This window comes from Apostichopus japonicus, chromosome 20 (genome assembly GCF_037975245.1).
Source record: "Apostichopus japonicus isolate 1M-3 chromosome 20, ASM3797524v1, whole genome shotgun sequence".
NCBI lineage: Eukaryota > Metazoa > Echinodermata > Holothuroidea > Aspidochirotida > Stichopodidae > Apostichopus > Apostichopus japonicus.
The window spans coordinates 32,033,508-32,046,831 of NC_092580.1; the positions used below are offsets into that span (position 1 = coordinate 32,033,508).

At 37.9% G+C, this 13,324-nt stretch overlaps 1 protein-coding gene across 2 annotated transcripts in view; it reads left to right on the forward strand.

The window, feature by feature from the left end:
* The first annotated feature begins 721 nt into the window (after positions 1-721).
* The window catches only part of LOC139961670 (uncharacterized), a 118,882-nt gene continuing 106,279 nt past the window's right edge, over positions 722-13,324 (forward strand). The window contains exon 1 of one of the 2 annotated variants that reach the window (XM_071961056.1): positions 722-1,336. The gene's annotated coding sequence lies outside the window, so the exon portion shown is untranslated. Of the gene's footprint in view, positions 1,444-13,324 lie in introns of both variants that reach the window. The other variant, XM_071961055.1, reaches the window with a different exon arrangement.

The following is a 13,324-nucleotide window of genomic DNA, read 5'->3' on the forward strand; positions in this document are numbered from 1 at the left end:
TTTTTTGGTTGCATTTCTGTCACCAAAGTTGCACATCTTTTTGGTTGCTATTTTGCCTCACAGGTGCCATCTCCTGCGATCTGGGGGGTGCTGAAATCTCAAATTTTCTCTGTACGCTCCGCGCCAACCAAGGTGGCGCTCCGCTCAGATAGTAACCCGGCCCCCCCACAAGAAAGAACAGCCCCCCCATGGCCCCCCCACTTAAAAAATCCTAGCTACGCCACTGTGGAATAACGATAATAAATTGCGGAATGGGGGTTGGCAGTGCTAGGAGTGAGATGACATGCACTTCAGGGCATGCTTGATGATTCTTTTTCCGAGGAACTTGCATTTTCTGTTAAAATAATACAGCAGATTTTAATTTCCATGGCGACAGTTTTCGACAACCTCCCCTATTCCGCCTTTCCCCTTACCCTTGCGCCAAACTCGTGCGGAACTCCTGGTTGGTGAAGTTTGTTAGAGTCCTGACCAATGAGAAGTTGCCATTGTACCAGAGAGATAAATATCCGTGGAACAAAAAACAGAAAATCAAATGCCGCCCTCCCAATTACGCAGCTGTAGAGAAACTGCCCTGGGAAGCAGAAACTACATTCAACAATGAACAGTTACCCGCATAGTGCACCTTAGTAAGGGTTGACTATACCGTTCCAAAGTTTACGTATCATGTCGCTTCCCACATGAAAATTGTTCGAAAATATTTGAGTAGAGGTCCCTTATGTCTATAAAGGGGCTTCTCTGACTGATCATCGTTTTTACCGAAATTATTGACGGAGAAAAATGATGATGAAATTATGGATAAAGACCTGTTGATTTCATCGACAAGATAAATTTATTTCAATTTGATGATACTCAAATCATCATAAATATGCTTTCCTGAGGCTCATCTTCATACGCTGTGAGTTATTAGAACGAGGCTTGAAATGTTAAAATAAGTCTATTATGTATGGGATTTACCCAGTGCTTATGTGATTTCTAAGTTTCTTCGCGAGCAGGGAACCAAGTTGAAACACCAGCACCCTCACATAAGAAACGCACGAATGACATCATTAACCCCAACTACTTTTATTTGATTTTGCCCTTACTGTTTGCTCGAGTTAGCTACTAACACATGTGGAACAACAAATGTGTTGTGGCTGTCACTCTGTGTTGAGAAGTGAAATGAGCCGTGGATACCGGACTGTGTGAATTACCTTGTAGTACTTTGCCTACCACGTTATTTTCATAACAGCAGACAGCCCATTACCCTGTATAGCGTGAAATGGTCTCGTATGCTGCTAATAATACATTGGACGAGTGGAAAAAGACAGGATTTTATTCGCTAACTAATGTCTAAATTGTAGGTTTCAGTAAATGCTTTAGTCTATGTAGCATAACTTTTAGGCAGCTTTATACGTGGGTCGTTTGTGTGAGCATCCAAATACCATAGTACTGAGAATGTTGCAGGTGAGTGCCTTGGAAATTACTGACAGTAGCAGAATTCTCGTAGGGACCTAGACAAGCCTGAGGCTAGCCTAACTCTGGCTACTGTCAATGGTGTATTTGCTAAATATCTTTATTACCTTGACTAGGCTACTTGATTTATTAAAAGTTAGTAGTAATAAGTTAACAGGTAACACAGTAATGTGTGGAAACATAAAGACTGATGAGGAACAATATTACTTGTATTGCCAGTCAAACTTTGGCATATAACCTACAGTACTTTTTTTGTATGGGAGGGGATGGGGGTTGGACATGGAGTGTGGAGGCTGCATCTATAAAATGGTTATTTCTCACAACTTGAATTAGGCCTAGGCATAACATAAATGAAGAAGTCACCAAAAGGGTTGATTTCTGAATGTGTGGAACTTATGTACTTGTTGATGTACCCAGTATCTGGTGTAATAATACAGTAAGCCTAGGCCTAGGTCATCACAGTCTGTCTCAGTGTGTGTTCTCCTTTACACATAGGTGCAGGAGGCCGGGGATGGGGGGGGGGGGGTGGGGGCTGCAGCCCCCAACCCATAATTTTTTGTGGAAATTCGGGCAATATGCTGAGAATTGTTGGGGCACCTACTGAAAGAAAAATAATTTGCAATGTGTTTTTCAATGGTTAACCTGATATTATTATGATTGTAATGACTTCCCCATAACTCTAACCAATATGGGAGGGTAATAACACCGCAAATGATTGTATGTTATTGGCATGCGATGTAATAACCGATGCATGCCTATATGATATGCACATTAACATGTTGAACGCGCGCGGAGGGCGCAACAAATTTTGATTATATTTTTCGGGCAAGGCAATACAGCCCCCCCCAAATCAAACTGGGCTCCTACGCCTATGCCTTTACATACTCTACTTGTCCATCCATCTCTCACATGTTACCGTCCCCTGGGGGGGGGGGAGTAGATGGACATATGTTTATCTTTTGAGAAATGGTGTTGCTGTATTGTCAATGGCCCATCATATGGCTTTCAACAGAGAGCTTACAGTTTAAACCCCTAAAGCTTTTATTTTAAGCTGAATAAAAGTGTGTTGGAACCCTAAAGCAGTTAAATTGCCCCAAAACAATATATACTTAACTTATAGAGACTGCTTCAAGCTGTTACACGTCACTTATACAGTAGAGACCCTATGCCTCTGTTATGTAATTTATGTAGGTATTGACCTGTCTGTTACTTAATAGTTGGACATATAAGTGAATGATTGTCCTTACTTCTTTACATAATAATATTTAAACTCAATTAACAGCATAATGATCAACTATATGAGCACTCCTAGAGGTGAGGCTCCTTATACAATTTGTACGATTCAACCGTATTCGTTTGCGTACCACGCTACCCTATGTACTAGGTAAAGTTACACTAATGCATAAGACCATAGCGCAACTGCTACTTAACACACATAATAATACAGACCATGCCTGCAGCTGTCAAACTGACGCTAATCTACTTGGTGTAAAAAGTACAACCTCGGCACATAATTATAATTCCACCTTCAACCAGTCCAGCCACAGTATACAGGATCTCTGTGGTAAACATAAGCTGACGAGATGGCCGTAACTACGAAGAAAACTTACTTAAAGGGTGTGAAGACTCGCGCAAAAGAAACGTCCAATGCTGGAAATTTATCTGACCTAGTTTCGAATGAGGTGTAACAGAAGTGTTAGACACCACCATCGATCCGAGAAAATACACACACAGCTTGCTACCATTATTAAAATTGCTAAAATGATTACATTATGTACATACCTGGAGGGGAGAGAGTAGATGGACATGTGTTTATCTTTTGAGAAATGGCGTTGCTGTATTTTCAACCAGCAGTCTGCCTAGCCCCGCATTGAAATCTGCTAACCGACGACCTGGATTAATACATTCACGGATAACATTTGACAATACCACAATTTGAAAATTGGCAATGCATTTTCTATCAATTGTTTTGTACAGGGCATAATTCATACCTGTCACACACACACTTAACAAACTAGACCCAGGCGCGTAGCCAGGAATTTGCCAAGGGAGGGGCGAAACTGTAGATTCGGCATTGTAAACTATCTAAGCGTAGCGCCACCATGAGTTGGCGCAAGCGTACAAGAAAATTTTGGCTGAAAATGCCTCCCAGATCGCTGGAATGGCACTTCCCAGACCTTGTTAGTTGCATCTTAGCATTTTCTCTTTTGAAAATACTAGCGATATCATAAAACATTAAAAAAAAAAAAAAAAATGCTCCCCTTCGCCCACCCCCTTGGCTACGCGCCTGACTAGACCTTATGTTCAATGTAGGAACTTAAATGACAGAATGTATGGTCCTCATTGTGTCACATACTATAGACTGTATAGAATAACCAGTCATTGACCAGTACATAGGCCTTAGTAATAGGTGCAGCAAGATGACAGGATAGTAAAACAGAGTCAACTGCAGGCCAGACCTACCGGTGCAGTTTGGAATAAACAATTGAGCTCACATTGAACCAATAATGCTTTAATACTGAAGAGCTAAACATTATCACTCCCTCCTCCCCAAATCCCCACTCCCCCAAAAACCCTTCCCCAACAATAATAACAGATTTCAGAAGGCATTGTTAAGATCAATGTAACACATTTAATCTTGTAGAAAAGAGGCAGTGGTAATGCTTTTGATATCTTCTGCATCATGATGAAAACTTCAAGTTACGTAAATATTTTACTACCATAACATTACTTAAAGGCATTGAAGACTCGCGCCAAACCGCGTGCCGCGCTCTGAAAAAGTTAACTTTATTACATTATGTACATATCTGGAGGGGAGGGGAAGATGGACATGTGTTTATCTTTTGAGAAATGGCGTTGCTGTATTGTCAACCAGCAGCCTGCTCAGCCCCGCGTTGAAATCTGCTAAACGACACGCTCTGAAAAAGTTAACTTTCCATTGCTTGCAAGTGTAGTTTTCTTCTTGTCGCTACAGAATGCGGACAGTAATGAAACATGATACCTTGTTATCTTTTATCTAGACCTGAGATGTCCATCGCTGCTATGTACACTGTGTTGTGGGTATCTAGTATATTTTTCTACGCCATTTGAGATCTTATTTTCTTATAATTGGTTTTTCTATCTTTGTATTTTGATGTTAAGCGCAACCGAAAACTTTGTTGGGGTTGCGCTATATGAAATTCAATAAATAATAATAAATAGTATTGACCGTAGCTGTATGTATTGACTGTACACTAGTGTCTAATTACCGACGGTAGAAAGCTGTGTGTGTATTTTCTGGGATCGATGGTGGTGACTAACACTTCTGTTACACCTCATTCGAAAGTAGGTCGGATTACCGGCATGAGACGTTTCTTTGTGCCCGAGTCTTCACACTCTTTAAGATATCGACCAGGTGAATTTTACCACTTTGTCATCAAGTGATTGCATACATTGTTAGAGAATGAAGTTTAAAGGCCTAGCATAACTATAAATTTGAAGGTTTTGTAGAGTTCAAAAGACCTGTAGGTTTGCTGCACGTCGCTAAGAAGGTATAGCTGCAGTAGAAAGGGTTTACGTGGATGTTTCTTGCTTGTAAGAATGAAGTCCCTTATTAAGATGCAAGACAGCTGCGACAGCTGTATGGTGTGTGGATAGGCCTGTGAATTTACTTCGCTCTTGTATTCTAGATGACCATAACGATTCTTTATGAATCCCTTGAAGCGAAAGAGTTTAAGAAAATATTCCCTTGATATTTGATCTGATCTATACATCATTTGGTGGTAGAATTGACAATATTTTATAGCAGCATTTCCTCTCCTAGGGCATCAAGTTATTCCTGATCAATGGGTACAGCCCTATTCATGTGTAAATTTATACAAACTGGTACTGTAGTTGGTAGGTAATTATCTATGGATAACAAAATAGCTATGGCTGCAAGTAGAAATGCAATGTCAGAGTCAAATGGCCTTTGACTCTTGAAGGTGTCGCTTGACTGAGTTCCCTCTGTAAGCCATTTTGTAACCAAGTTTAATAGCTTGTTTACAAGTGGGTTCTATTTGTGTTGACTAAAGACAGTGCCTTTGAACTTCAAATTCAGTTAAAGCTGATTCCTCATAGGCTTATGTACAAGTTAGTTTAATATATCCAATCGTCTAAATGAGAGTTCTGCTCTATAAAGACATAGGAAGGGCTATAAAGACTGCTTAGATTTTGGTCTGGGTCTAAGAGAGAAAGACACTTTTAACAGCCTGCTTATCTGTTGCAACATTGTACAAACTCTGTGTACTAGGTTAATGTAAGACATTGGTTGGGTTCTGTTAGAAAGACCACAAACCTATTGGGTTTAAGTTTTTCAATCAATGAGATATTCATTTCTCTACTTTACAAACTACATTTTTTTCCAGCAATGATTGATACACAGCTGTCTTTACATTGACTATAACATGAAACTGCTTAAATTGTTTGTTCGACTGTTTTCACATTATTTTGGTTGTGTTTGTGTTGCTTACCATAAAAAAACTTTCTGCACGCTAACCATACTGTAGTCTTGGTGTGGAATCTTTTTAAGTAATGTAGTTTTGGCAAGCTGTGATTTCATGCCTCCAACTGTTAGTAATTTCTTACTGAATCTTCTAAACATCACTACTGTGTATTGCAACTTAATTATACTTTTTTTCATAAAGCTGTGATTAAATGGTCACAAATATGTGACTATAAGCCAGTTCTGACATTACAGTACCACAAAATTTGTGTTTGAATCCAATCCACCTTGTGTGTTGGCTTTTAACAAAATTAAAACCAGGATATCCCACAAAAACAAAGCATTTAACAGTAGAACAGCAAGTTACTGTGCCCCATTGTGACGATTAATTATAACAACGGTCACAGGAAGCATGGTCCCTCATATTTCCAACATTTTTAAATTTACGTGATTCACTAAAACTCTTCAAGATGTTAATGGTTTGGTGGACAGCACGCAGAAAGCAAGCTGGTACATGGAGGAAACTTATGATCAAACATCGTAAGCCTTGTATTGTGCAAGTAGGGGTTAACAGATCATGTCAGACTTATTTTATTTTTTAATTAGTTTTTTTGGCAATCTTTCAACAAAAACAGCTTTCTACCAGCAAACTTGAGGCAGTTCACCATGAAAGGAGTGGATTACAGGAAATGCACTTTTGTGTGGTATCAAATGGCTGAAATATGTTTGAAAGCCTGTAATATCATACAGGTTCTCTAAATTATGTCCTTGAGTTTGCATAGTTCAGTGCACAATGAGTTAGAAACTAGTTATTTGCACCCTCACAGTTCTGGTCACTTCCTTTCAGGACAGCTAAAGTGAGACATTTACCTCCAAGTCTGATATTTATATAACATGATTTATGGACTGTAAAGCAAACACAGGCCCAGCCTACACTGTGATAAATGGAATCTCTTGCATCTCTTGCAATCTAAATTATGTACTTGAGTTTGCCAAAATTTAAGTGAACAATGAGTTAGAAACTAGTTATTTGCACCCTTACAGTTCTGGTGACATCCTTTCAGGACAGCTAAAGTGAGACATTTACCTCCAAGTCAGATGTTGTGTCGTCATATCTCACATTTACACCTGGATGAAGATGCGATCACTAATTCAGATGCCAACGATCCTATTTGACTGTTGTATGATTCCAACCACAAGAACAGTCTGCAGTTTGATACATTTATTTATTTTACAAAATTTCTATAGCGCCTTTTCCAATCAAAAATTGCTCTAAGGCGCTTTACAGTAAAATACATACAAACATGATATACAATAAATCGATAATGTAAGGTATAATAAGTGTAGAAAATTTGTTATATACAATCTGACAATAAATTGTATAAAAACTGCAAATGGAAAATCAAAAATTATACAAACAACAATATATGATATTTATATAACATGAGTTATGGACTGTAAAGCAAATACAGGCCCAGCCTTCACTGTGATAAATGGAATCTCTTGCATATAATCGGATACCCTGTATTCTAATTCAGATCCATTTCAGAATTATTGATTGGTCACAATTGCCTGCCCATCAATAATTCTCTTACTTAAAAACAATTCAATCCAGAGATAGTTTTATCTCCAGACAGATTATTCCACAGTGATGATGTAATATTTTTGTGGGCTCCTCTGGGAAAGCAGTGCTTCTGCACTGAGCAGGACTACCCTCATTATAGATGACAATATTAATTTAAAAAAAATATATCATTTGCAAAATTATGCTTAATTTCATCAGTCTTGGTGTGCATTACTTTGGACTTAAGTTGCAGGTAATATTTTCAGGTACCAATTATCTTTCATAATTACCATAATTGCAACTTGTAATTTGTTCCATACCTACAACTTGTTAATTGCACATTTGTCAGCACTTGTCAATATAGACAACAAGTTTATTTCCAGTATATTTTCCAGTATGTTTGGCAGAGAAGTTAAAAATTACTGCTAATACTAGTCCAGGTGATATAACAATTTTAATATTTTCAAAATGATAATTTAAACAGCTGAGGTTTATAATCAGTTGAAGTGACTAGAATATGTGGTTTGTGCCTCATTTGTTTGTGCCTTTAGTCATCTGTTAATGTAATTTTTTTAGGCATCATTTACCTCTCCTCACACAAAGGGACTATTAACCAATCCAATCACAGGAAATTTGGAAAAGCATGATGGACTATTTTTAGCATGAAAATCTCTGTAATGGAAATGTTGTTTAGCTGTGTATGGAAGCATCACAATTTGCCTTTGATTGTTATGATTGTTATGCCTTTGTTTGTTTTCAAACAATCATCTGTGGGATTGGAAGAAATTTTGGTTCTTTTTAGAGGAAACTGTTTTTTTTTTTAAAAGAAAGAAAGATGTTCATTGACGCACAATAGAAATCTAGATGTAATGCTGTCCAATGTTGTGTACATTCTGTTTCCAGCTGAGTTGTGTCATGTAAATATTGACTACCTTTATTTACACACACATGTTTCTAATAGTCACGCTTGTTCACACATCTCCCACATCATGGCAAGAGAAAGTGAATGTTTGATATTCTAGTTTCATTATGACATCACAGATTTACAAAATGACAGCTCCCAGGATGCAACTTTTAATCTAGGATGAATCTTTCAAACTGAACAAGATTTTTCTTAGCTTTTGGAAGGGGGGGGGGTGGGGGTGGTGGGGGAGTTACTCTCCACAAAGATCGCTTTAATATTAAAAGATGATCATCATCAGTTGGGTTTTTGTCTCAATTTCTTTTAAGATCTGTAAAGAAATGTAATAAATCCAAGATTTCATAACGTTTAAACTGACATGGCTTTTGTCTAGATGTTTTGTGTAAGTTATGTCATGAGAATCGAATAACCCTCAGTGAGTCGAAACAACGAAGAGGTCTTTTGTGTTGTAAGTGCCATTTGTTGTTCCTAATTTGGGAATTAGGTAAGTTTAGTGCAAACTACTTGTGTATACCAAATATATTTTATTTTTTTCCTCCGTAAACCTATAAAGATTGTGTCTACTCTCCTGCAGGTTTGTTAGAGTAACATTTCTAGTAAGTACTGTCGCCTTACCTTCTTCTCTTTCCAGTCATTGACGATAGAGTACGGTAAAAACCGTCAGTGTTGATCTTACCACTGTAAATTATCAGAATATGTGTGAAAAAAGTGTCTGGATTGGTTATATTCCACTCAAATGACGTAATCTGAGCAGGTGTAAGTTAGACCTAGCTTAATTTGCATCAACCTCTACTTGTACTGACTTTGAGATGGACTGACATTGAAGTGAATATATATATGCTAATTTTGGGAGAATATTTAGAACAACATGACAAGTTTTTTATAAGTCACTTTTATTGAAATAGATCTGATGGGAACAACACAAAGTTTAGAATTGTATGTTAAGCAACCAGAAGCTTCAAAGTAGCTCATTGAGTACGGGTTTGGAAATTTTCCAAGTTTCTCCAATAGTTACTTTTAACTGAGGTGAGATTAAAATTGATCACTTTGCTAAGACACTCACATAATGGATTTTAATGAGCTAATCCTCAACATTTTGTCACCGTCACAGGTGAGGTATTTTATTCATGAATGAATGCTCACAAGGTAAATTGTCAAGGAATTTTCTGGTCTAGGGACAATCGGTACCAGCTGAAATACGGCTAACAAAATGTGGCTGTCCAGATGTGGCTAAAATTAGGCTGTCCAGATGATGAGTTTGTTCATCAAATGATAAATTGGCATTCTTTATCAAGTTTGCCCAGTCTGAAGTTTCTGAGACTCCCTGTTCTGTGGGACGGTCGCCTCGTAGAGAACTTTGGTCGGCTGAAACAAAATTTTGGTTTTTTTCTGACTCGATTGATCGGGCAAAGTCCAGATTCTGCTTATTCTTGAAATATAGCCACTGATTTCTGGAAAAGAAATTTTGAGGAATTTTTCACTTTAGTTTATAGCAGGGTACAGGATTCGAATTAAAGGATCGAGAGGCCAAGGAATTTTTTGGGTAAGTTAAAAACTATCGTGGACTTTGATTGGAATGGCATGGGAACCACAGTAATTTTGTCAGCTTTCAAAAGTGCACCATGGCAATTTTCAAAACTTGAAATAGCACAAAGGCATTTATCTCCAAAAGGGATAGAAAACATGTACAGAGATGACAGGAACAAATATAACTCTTTTCTTTTCACAGTTTTGATTTAAATAGCTTATCTTTTAGCAGACAAAAACATTGATCCGTGCAGAACAATCATATGGTTCAATCAAGTTTTTGTTGCATTTCCCACTAGTGTTTTAAGAGTAGCTGTTTTCTGGGGCAAGAATCACTGGGGTTTGGACAATTTTGGGCCCTTAGTTATTAAGGACACTCAGTATAGCAAGTTCTTAGGACACTGGCAATGGAAGACCTATTAGCAAGTCCATAAGAACAGATTTAAACTAAGTGCTTGGTTTTTTTTTAAATTTTATAGCAAGTTTGGAGAAGAACCCTGCTGTCTTTCTAATGTAACTATTCCTGTCCTACAATTGCATTTTACCAGAGATGTTAATTTAGCTTGTATGATCAGGGATAGCTGGGATCTGGCACTTATGTGGAGATCCTGGCAGTCACATTATCACCATGACAACTTAATGATATGTTATCATCATTAATTGAAGATGTTGCAGTCTGTTTACCTTGAGAGGTTTAATCTTGGCAAACAAATTACTTGTTATAAATCCCTGCCAAGGCACTATAAGCACTGGGAGCAGGCCAGCAAACTACACCTAGAGGACTGATGCAATTTGCATATGAAAGGTTTTATAAGCACAGAATTTTATTGGCGAATATTGTATTACTAGAAATAATTTAAGCAGATTGCATCACTCCACAAATTTGACAAAAAGCACACTTTGCCAGCATTTGTAATTCCTTGTCAGAGGCGGAAGGAATGTATGCGAGTGATGATAATGGCGTGTGTGTGTTATGCCGGTGCTTGTAAACACAATAACTCACAAAGTAGAAGTTGAATGACAAATACATGGATGCACCTTATTAAGTAGGAGCATATTGTGCATAATTGACCACGTTAGTGCTAAAAACCTTGATGAATTATTCCAAAGTGCGTATACGAGTGACCACAGTACGGAGACTGCCCTCCTTCAGGTGAGGGGTAACATTTTACATTCTCATGATAGAAATCATGATCCTATCTTCAAGACCGTTGTATGCGAGTTTCCATTAAATGATGTTTTGTCTGAGCAACATATCATAAATATTATTCTGTGCCACAAGGTTCCATTGTGGAACCATTGGGGTTCATAATGTACACCCATCCCATTGGTGATATCATCAGGCAGTATAATGTTCAATTTCATCTATATGCTGATGACACACAACTTTTTTGTGAGTTTGATACCAAAGTTGCTGGTGACTGTGAACGTGCCTTTTGCAAACTTTCTGGCTGTATTTCTGAGATAAACATTTGGATGTCTCAGAACATGTTGCAATTATATCAAGACAAATACTGAATTTATGGTCTTTGCCTTGCCACACATATTAGGATCCCTGCCCAATATTCAGTTAAAGCTTGGTGATGCTTCTATTCATAGATCATCATCAGACATCTGTAAGGAACCGTAAATAAAAAAGGCGTCATTTTTTATTACACCATGAACATGTCTGAGCATAAAAATATTGTTTGTAAAAGTGTTAATTTTCATATTCGGAATTTGTGGAGAATTCGTAGGTTCATTTCGCAGGATGCTTGTCACCATGCAGTGAGGGCACTGGTCCTGTCGCGCATTGATTATGCCAATTCGTTATGATATGGTGCTAAGGAAAGTGATCTTAGGTGATTTCAGCGCCATTAAATAAAAGCTGCACGTTTTGCTGTTTTCTTGCGGATGTGATCGGCTCTCTTCCCAGCTCTGTGTACTCTAACACTGGCTGCCGGTTAAGGAAAGGATTAGGTACAAAATCTTTTTGTATGTTTTTAAATCTCTGCATGGTGAGGCTCCCAGCTATCTGATTGATTTTCTTTCTTTGTATAATGCTCCTCTAAGTAATGTTGATGGTTTGAGACGTAGACTCCGCTCCTCATCTGATACCACCAGACTCATGATTCCACGCTCAAAGCGTTAAACTGGTGATAAATCTTTTCAAGTTATTGGTCCCTGTCTCTGGAACCAGCTGCCTGTGGGTATCTGTGTGGCGGTTTCCGTCTCGGTCTTCAAAGGTCTCATGAAAACATTTATTTACTGCATAGTAATTTTTGTATGTGTTGCTTGTGTTTAGGATTGGTGTTTGTTTTATTGTGTAGTTTATATTTGTTTCTGTAAAGCGCTGTGATCTTTTGTAGAGTGCTCTATCAAAACAAAGTAATAATAATAATGATAATAATAATAATCTCATCAAGAAGAAGTACCCTATTGTTTCTCTGGAGGTCCAAGGTCACTTGAGGTCAGCAGAGCTCAAAGTTGGAAACCTTGTAAACACGATAACTCAAAAACCTTATGGTGGGTGAATTCCATATTTGGTACATGGCTGCACCTTCTTCAGTAGAAGGACCTTTTAGTTTTCTACGGAGATCAAATGTCATTTGAGGTCAACAAAGGTCAAAGTCTGAAAAGTGTTAACATGATATCACTCCAAAAGCAAAACCTTGAATGTAATTCATACTGGGCATGTAAGAACCCTATTGTTTTCTGCAGGGGTCAAAGGTCATTTGAGTTCACCAGATGTTTAATTTTAGTTTAGAGACCCAAGGATCAGGAAGCCCTTACAGTAGCTTATTCGAGACCCTTTCCGTTTAGATTGTGGATGAACACTGGGTAATTTCAAGCCTTCTTTTCTCTTAACGTCTTAACGAGGCAGAGGTGTGAATTTGCTCCCATTCCTGCTCCCGGGACCGCCATTTAACGTCCCCATCAGACGGATGAGAGTGTATACCCCAGCATCTGACCACTTTCTCAAATACTGAAGCAGGCAAAGGCACCCCAAACCGAGGGAAGAACAGATGGACAGAAGGATGGGGTGGGTAGGAGGAATGCTTTTATCTATCTTTATGAATCAATGTTAGCATATATGTCCGAACGCATAAAATAACCTGGTAAAGTAATCTACTTTAGAAAGGTCTGAGTCATGGCAAATTAAAATAAAACTCTTAATTAACCATAAATGTACCATGAAATTAAACTTAGTCTCCACATTTATTTAAATCGTCCTCACTGAGTCTAACGGATTTGTAATTTCATTTTCATTTTGTTTATTCCAGTATAAAACAAACTATATTATACAGTAGTAAACAGGCATACAATGCATCTAAAGCAATATAGACAAATTATTAACAATTGACATCATGAGATCTACAAGCGGATAATAGTTTAGACAGGTTTATGCTTGAAGAAA